We start from the raw sequence: 8,822 nt of genomic DNA, 5'->3' as shown, positions 1-8,822 counted from the left end.
AGAGAGGAAGATGAGAAGTGAGAGGGTATCTCAACTCTTCTCCTCTCGCCCATAAACTTGTCTACCCACCTGTATGTGTGTGTGTGTGCGCGTGTGTGCGCGTGTGTGTGGGAGTGTGCAGGCTCTCTACCACCAAGTACAGCATGTCTTCATGTACTCTGCACTCGCTAGCCACACTCAGATCAATTACAGGACATCAATTACGAAGAAGATCAATAAAAAGTGATTATGGTGCCTTTAAGAGCAGGAGTACAGTCTTAATGGGCATTTACATGGATACCCCCTCCACTTCCTTATGCACACACACACACACACACACACACACACACTTGGTCACACACAACATCTGCTGATGTTGAAACAAGGCCTGTTAAACCCTATGAATGAAAATAATTGCCAAGTTGGTAATAGACACAACATATTGTGAATTAACAAATCAGCGTGTATGTGTGTGTGTGTGTGTGTGTGTGTGTGTGTGTGTGTGTGAGGGGGGTCAGGAGAGACTCAGCTGTGGGGCAGTGTGTCAAGTGAAGACTGTGGAATACTGCTGGCCCCAGGGTTGTTTTAGTCACACACACACACTCTGTCCAGCTCTGTCCAGCAGGGTCTGACAGAACTGGACAGGCCATCAGCAGAGATGTGGCCCCTCACCCTGCTGCCAAACCGTGTTCCTGCATCACACACACACATACACACACGCATCAGCTCTGCGGCAGACAGGATGTGAGCGGACAAGGCAGAGATGTTCTGTTGTGAACTCTGCTCACCAGATTGGCCTGTGTTCAGATTCCCTGTGTGGTGTGGTGTGTGTGTGTGCGCATGCATTTATACGTGTGTATGCATGAGTGTGTGTGTGTGTGTGTGAGGCCCCTGGTATTACAGGTGACGTGAGAGAATGCTTCTGGCTCTGTGGCCAGGTGGTGCAGATGTAGGAGCAGGTGGAGTTGTGTGCTGTGTGTGAGGGAGTGAACCGGCTGATAAACCAGTCAGTAAGATCAGATCAGGGTCTGTAGAGGCTGAGTGGCCTGGACAGCCTGTTCTACCAGGCTGTTAAAGCTTTTCAACTCTTATCTGTCTCACTGGGTCGGACTGCCACACAGATTCACCATGAAGGCTATTGTGTGCGTTGGTGTGTGTGTTGTGTGTGTGTGTTGTGTGTGTGTGTATGTTGTGTGTGTGTGGCCTCTCTTTATATTCCCATGGTTAAATCCCCCCCCTCCCCTAACTCCCCCACTTTTGTCACACACTCAGATACACACGCACACACACAGTAATTCCAGCAATGGTCTCCCACAGCTTAAAAAGGCTTTTATTGTATGTGTTTGTAATTGGATCTAAATGAGCTGAGGATCCATTTGTTCATTGTCTCCTTAACACTGCCTTGTTTACTGGGTGCACAAGCAGTCCCACTTATTGATTCATCCTCTTAAAGCCAAATGGAATCAATTAAATGAGTATTCATTTTATACTCCTGTGATTAAGACTGGTCTGCTAATAGATGTGCATCAGCAAAATAAACACTCACACACATATGCTCAAAGCAACAAAATACACACCCACTTGCACACACATGTATACACACATATATGCAAATACACTCAATGAAAGAGTGCCATTGTTGGCAATAGAAGAATCTCCTGAATATATCCCTGGACTGCGTGTGTGTCCTTCCCTGTTTCTCCAGTGTGTGTGTGTGTTTGTGTGTCTGTGTGTGGAACGTATGCTGCTCTCTCTCTCTCCGAGGAAAATCAAATCAAATTTGTCTGTCCTGTCAGATTGTCGTCAAAGCAATCGCTCGACAATTAGATGAACACACAGTCCGGTCGCAGACAGACAGCGGGCCAATGAGACAGGAATGGATTACACTACAGGCTGCTATTAACCCTGCTCTGAAGAAGGAGATAGGGATCAGGCCTGAAAGAGAGGAGGGGAGAGAGAGAGTTAGAGAGAGAGAGAGAGAGAGAGAGACAAAGACAAAGAGAGAGAGAGAGAGAGAGAGAGAGAGAGAGAGAGAGAGAGAGAGAGAGAGAGAGAGAGAGAGAGAGAAAGAGAGAGAGAGAGAGAGAGAGAGAGAGAGAGAGAGAGAGAGAGAGGCAGAGAGAGTAACAGAGAGGGAGAGAGCAGGAAACCTGAAGTCCCTCCACACCTTTGTATTTAAAGATGATGTCACAGGGGCCAGAGGGGTGTTTCCCTTGGTTATAGACTACTACAGAAAAGAACTTAAAGTCTCTGACTGTGTGTGTGTGTGTGTGCGTGTGCGTGTGTGTGTGTGCGTGTGGCAGTTCTCTTGGTGGCGTCAGTAGGCTGAGTTTGAGTGACAGTTAAAAGCAGTGTTCATTAAACCATCTGATCGGCCTGGTGGCTACAATTCCCTACTCTTTCTCCTCCTCCTCCTCCTCTCATCTTGTACCTGAAGTCTTCAAGGACAAGTAGAGGCTCTCTATTACACACACACACACAAGCGCTCACACACACACACACAAACACACGCATACATTCTCAAGGTATCATGGTGGTTTATGGCTTCAGGCCAGAGACACACTGAGCAGCTTCTCTCTGAAGGAGCAGAGCAAGACTGACAGCTCTCACTCCGTGTTTTTTTTCCTTTCGCTTTTTCCCTCTCAAACATCAGCATGTGCAACATATAAACAGGACTATCTGTCTTTCTCCTCTTGTCTTTCTCTCTGTCTTTCTTTAATTCCCACGTACTTTCTTCATTTCTTTCTCAACATCCCCCCCCCCCCCTCGCCCCCCCACACACACACCTCCTCTCCCAGCAGCTCCAGTGCAGCCCGCCCCTCTCAAGGGCGGGTCAAAGTCGTAGCTACAGAGGGAGTCAGGTGTCACAGACGGTCGGCATGGTGGCAGATCATTGCAGAGGCCCGTGGCTCTGGCTGGAGAAACAAGGCAAAAATAGACCTGCCTCCCCTGCCTCCCCTGCCTCCCCTGCCTCACTCACTGGCCCTGGTGCTGTTCATATCTGCCTGACTCCTGTCTTGTTTTTGGAGGGTAGGGGTGGGGGGGGGGGGTGGCAGGGTGGGGGGGGGGTGGCAGGGTGGGAGGATGTCAGGGAGTAACCGGAGGGGAGACACAAACAGGGACACACAGATCCACGAGGATTGTGGGAAATCAAAACACTCACGCTCGACCAATTTAGTTTGGCTGTCGTTCAGGCGCCACACGCGGCAAATGAACGCACACGCACAGATACACACACACACAGATACACATGGACACAGACACACACGGCCAGGAACTGCATCTTATAACGAAACTTGAGAAACAAAGAGACGTGAAAACATATTCACACGTTTCCATCTCAGACAGTCACACAGAAACACAATGCCTTACTGTAACTACAGACCTGTGACATCATCATCACCAGCCCACCCTCCTCAGACACAACCACACCTTTTAAACTCTGGAGAAACTTTACTTAACGGCTTGGTCCTGACCAATTAAAACTCACCCCCCCACACACACACGCCCCCTACCCCTCCACACACACACACATACACACACATTCTCTATTTATAATAGTTGTGCGACCTGGTGACCTCGCTCAGGGAGGAACTAAGAGAGTTCAAATCGTGGCCTAATTACGGCGCAGGGCGGCAGGAAAGTGGAGCGTTCTGCTGCGGATCAACGCCCTGAGAAGGGCCTGTTTCAGAAATAACTCCCCCACTTCTGGAACACACACACTCACACACAGGTGCACACAGACACACACACACCTTGCCTTGCGTGGTCCCCTGCTCCAACACCGCTGTTTCTCTCACACCCACACACACACACACACACTCTCTGCCAGGTCAAACCCCAATGCTCCTTACAACTTCACTGAGAACCAATGATTCAAGAACGGTTCTGTGTGGAGCCGAGGAACGATAGTGGAGCCTGAAGGAGTTGGGTCTGTTAGTGATGCTCAGAGATAACGCCTGTATGCATAAAGGTGTGTGAATGTGTGTCTGTGTGGGCATGTTCAATAAGTGTGTGTGTGTGTGTGTCTGTGGGTGCGTTTCTATGTGATGAGTGTGTTAAGCCATCCTGCCATTCTGAGGAAGTTTTTCATGGAATTTGATTGGCCGAGGAAACGGAGTCTTCAGAATCCGTGGGATCTGGACTTCAGCTCCTTTTATTAGTTGCTATGGAAATAAAAAATGACATTATTCTATAAATTACTTCTTTTTTTTATCTCCAACTTTAAAAAGCTGTTGGTCCATTAAACCACTGCAATTAAATCCATCCAAACTCCCCCTCTGACGCTATTAACAGCAATATCCAATTAAAACTCAAACAGGGAGTCATCTTTGATTGATAGGATCTCTTTTCACTATTTTGCGTTTTAATGTTCATTAATAAACTTTTATTGTTTTGTTAATTATAATACCCCCTTTAGATAATGACTTGGTGCAGTTTGTTCTGAAAGCTCCGCAGCTACATATTGAGACTGTAAGAGAGAGAGAAAAAGAGATGAAAACAGCAACAATGATGTACTTCACTTTAGGATAGCTTTTCTTCACATGCAAACAAACAGAATTGATATGGCCGTGTGTTTGTGCTTGCTTTTAATAAAGAGTTCAGTTCAGCCTTTGAAACTGTGAGTGGTTGGAAGGCTGATTGAAATCTAGAACTCCTCTAATTCCCCTCCTGGGATTGTTTACTTCTCACACTGATCAGAATGTGTGTGTGTGTATGTGTGTGTGTGTGTGTGTGTGTGTGTGTGTATGTGTGTGGCCTTGAAATCCACAGAAACTTAAGCAAAAAGCGAAAGCCTGGAACACACTGTTGACAGAACAGTTTGGGCACTATCGTCATTTATTTGTTCTGTGTGTACGTGTGTGTGTGTGTGTGTGTGTGGTCACAGAAGTGATAGTTACAATGTGTGTGTGTGTTTCTTTGCCGCCCAGGCCAGGTAGCATTGGGCTAGGGACACGCATGATGGATCACAGAGTCCTGCTGATAGTGCCATTACTCACTGACACACACACACACCTGCCTAACACCCGTCCCATGTGAGCCCATCTGACCCCAGGACCAGTCCCTGCTGGCCCAGACTGGACTATTCTGCAAAGCAGCAGCCAGAGAGAACCTTCTAGAGAGGGAGGGAGAAAAGGGAGAGTTTGTGAGTAAGAAGGAGACTGAGAGAAAGAAGAGTGCGTGAGAGAGAGAAAGAGCGTGAGAGAGAAAGATAGGGAGAGAGGGACGGAGAAAGGGGAAAGTGAGGGAGAGAGAAAGAGAGAGAGTGAAATCCCACACACCCCTTTTTACAAACATGCCCTACAGGATGTCTTAAAATATGGAATGTGTTTCTTTTTCTCTCTTGTCTCTCTCTCTCTTTTCCTCTACAACTCCCCATCCCTCCCTCTTTCGTAACAGGTTAGTTGAAGGCTAAACCTTAACCTGCAGCTGTATCATATGCTGTCACACATACACACACACACACACACACACGCACACACACACAGCCACGTCACAACAGCCCTACTCCCTCCACGCCCTCCCAGACTACCCTGCATTAGTATGCTTGTTTTAACCTCCCTCTCAGCCCTCTGTCTCTGCTTCTATTGTGAAAGTGTCAACGTTCTCTTCTGTGCTCCTCGCTAAGAGGAGCCAGGCTTCCGTCCCTAACCTGTCCAGCCTGCTTTACCTCCACGTCGCCAAACAGGAGCTCCCCTCCATGGAAATCCTGGTAGCTCCAGGGATCCAGGCCGTGGGTATAATATCTGTCATTCCGGGAGGAAATGTATTCTAGCGTTTTATCAGGATATTTCACGGCTGTCAACTAGAATGTGCGTTATTATGACCTAAGGGGCCCTGGGAGCAAGCATTAATACACATATGATAATATTAGGGAATGAGGTAATGGTGGATCAATTTAACTCTGTCTGGGAGACAGGGCTTGTCATGGCCTGCCTCCGATGGAGAACGTAGAAATAGATGGGGTTCTACAAGGAACCATGTGTAGTCATTAGAACCCCCATTCGAGATGTCATTCAGTGAGGTTCTATTCTGGATATTCTTCCGAATTTTTTTTCCAATGTTGGCAGTCTTGTGTGTACTGTAGGATGAACCCAAAATAATTCTAAACTCTCTCCCTCTCTTTCTTACTCTCTCTCTCTCTCTCTATCTCTCTCTCTCTCTCTCCCTCTCCTTCTCTCTGTACCGTCCCCATCTCAATTTCCCATGCATCCTCCTTTTGCCTAACTGGCTAGTTGAAGGCTTAACTTGAACCTGCAGCAGAATTATGTGTGCTGTCACACACACACACACACAGATACAAACACACACACACACCACAGTGCCCCTCTCACGCCACATGCTCCCAGACTACCCTGCATTTAGGAAACACTGGAGGGATGTACTGTATGGTGGTCTGGAGAGGACAAATCACTGCGACTGACAGTAGTTCATTGTTGTTTGTACATAGCTGAGTAACCATGTGCGTGCTGGTGCCAAATTGCATATGGTGTCTGTGACACTAACTTGTCTGACACTATATCTCTGTGTGGTGTGTGTAGTGATTGAGGGGGTGGGTGCATCATCTGCCTCATCTTTGGTGTGTGTGTGTGTGGTGCTAAAATGAGCTTGTTTCAACCGATAAACAGATGCTGCCTGATGACTAGTCCCGATACACAAAGTGTTATTTAGGGAGCGTTGAAAATTCAAAAAGAGTAAATAACATGACACAAATTGAAGTTTAGTGGCTAATTGGTATTAAATGGGGCCTTTAATTGCTTTCGAACGCACAGAGAAAAAAAACATCCACATTTCACTTCGTCATCATTAGGAAGAGAAAAGAGAAGGAGTTGATTTGATTTCCTATAATGAAGCCACATGGCAGAGATGCAGCTCCAACACTCCAGCTGAGGAAGGAACAGGACGTTCACGGAAACACAGGTGAAGAAACAAATCGGTTTGTCCTGATGCGACAGACGAGCAGTCACCACTGTCTTACTGTGCTGTTGCTATGGAGTAGGACTGACATCATCAGTAGACCACAAACACACCTCACCTCACAGCAGCGCAGGGCACAGAGGGATCAGCAGGGACTGACTATGTGAGCAGACAGTAATGGTGGATATTTAAAGGGAATGGAAGGGAGGGCCGGGGGGTGGGGGGGTGGGTGGGGGTCTGGCAGGCTGGGCTCGGTACGAGAGAGCACCTGGGGGATAGGAACCATATGTTTTAGCTTTGTCTTGTCCTACAAAGTTAGTCTGCCCTTCACGTGAGGCGTCAGAGAGAGCCCACACTGGTGACAGGCAGGGAGAGGCAGGGAGCGAGGCTGGGAGAGAGGCAGGGAGAGGTAGGGAGCAAGGCTGGGAGAGAGGCAGGGAGCGAGACTGGGAGAGAGGCAGGGAGAGGTAGGTAGCAAGAATGGGAGAGAGTCAGGGAGCGAGGCTGGGAGAGAGGCAGGGAGAAAGCCAGGGAGAGGCAAGGAGAGATACAGAGAGAGAGGCAGGGTGAGAGGCAGGGTGAGAGGCAGGGAGAGGTAGGGAGCGAGGCTGGGAGAGAGGCAGGAAGAGGCCGGGAGCGAGTCTGGGAGAGAGGCAGGGAGAGGCAGGGAGCGAGGCTGGGAGAGAGACAGGGAGAGGTAGGGAGCGAGGCTGGGAGAGAGGCAGGGAGAGGCAGGGAGCGAGGCTGGGAGAGAGGCAGGGAGAGGTAGGGAGCAAGGCTGGGAGAGAGTCAGGGAGCGAGGCTGGGAGAGAGGCAGGGAGAAAGCCAGGGAGAGGCAAGGAGAGATACAGAGAGAGCGGCAGGGTGAGAGGCAGGGAGAGGTAGGGAGCAAGGCTGGGAGAGAGGCAGGAAGAGGCCGGGAACGAGGCTGGGAGAGAGGCAGGAAGAGGCAGGGAGCGAGGCTGGGAGAGAGGCAGGCAGAGGTAGGGAGCGAGGCTGGGAGAGAGGCAGGGAGAGGTAGGGAGCAAGGCTGGGAGAGAGTCAGGGAGCGAGGCTGGGAGAGAGGCAGAGAGAGAGGCAGGGTGAGAGGCAGGGAGAGGTAGGGAGCAAGGCTGGGAGAGAGGCAGGGAGAGGCAAGGAGAGATACAGAGAGAGAGGCTGGGAGAGGCAGGGTGAGAGGCAGGGAGAGGTTGGAAGAGAGGCGAGCACGGAGAGAGCCAGGGGGAGAGGCAGGAAAAAGTAAGGAGCAAAGCAGGGGCTGAGGCTGGGAGAGAAAGGGAGGGAGCAGGCCCCGGTGTGGAAGGGTGAGAAACTAAAGAAATATAGCAAATAGAGAGGTGGAGAAGAGAGAAACAGAGAGAGAGAGAAAGAAGGTAGAGGGAGAGAAGCCCCCATTCCCCCTCCAACCCACCCCTCACCCTCTCTTCCTCTCCTCTCCTGCGCGTGGAGAGGCCATGCGCTGAACTGATTATGGTGTAATTAAGGCGCTAAAGCCGAGAGATTATCCACCTGGCGCAGCGTCGGCGGAGTCGCAGGGCTAATAAGGCAAACTAGGGGCTGCAGCCGGCAGGCTGGGAGTCCTACCTGATTACGGCTCTTCATTGGGATCTGTTAAAAGCATTAAGTGAAGACAGAGGTGGTAATTCGTCATGTTTAAGGGCTCGGAAATTAAATCACAGGGCAGGCAAATGAACGGGTATAGTAGGTAGCTACCCTCGTGCGGTCTCTCTTTCTCTCTTTCTCTCCCTCCTTTTCTCTCGTAGAGGTTACATGCTCTCTAGATGGGGGGGGGGGGTTCCTAGAAGCCCCCCATCACCCCTCTCTTCCTTCCTCTAAGTGGTTAAATTGGAGATAATTGTCCAGACAGTAAACTGATTGAATCAAAGGACAAAGCCCATCAGGGTGGAGGGATGTAAGGATGAGAA

This window comes from Hypomesus transpacificus, chromosome 12 (genome assembly GCF_021917145.1).
Source record: "Hypomesus transpacificus isolate Combined female chromosome 12, fHypTra1, whole genome shotgun sequence".
Classification (NCBI taxonomy): domain Eukaryota; kingdom Metazoa; phylum Chordata; class Actinopteri; order Osmeriformes; family Osmeridae; genus Hypomesus; species Hypomesus transpacificus.
The sequence above is the reverse complement of the archived record's forward strand: the minus strand, read 5'-3'. Positions refer to the sequence as shown.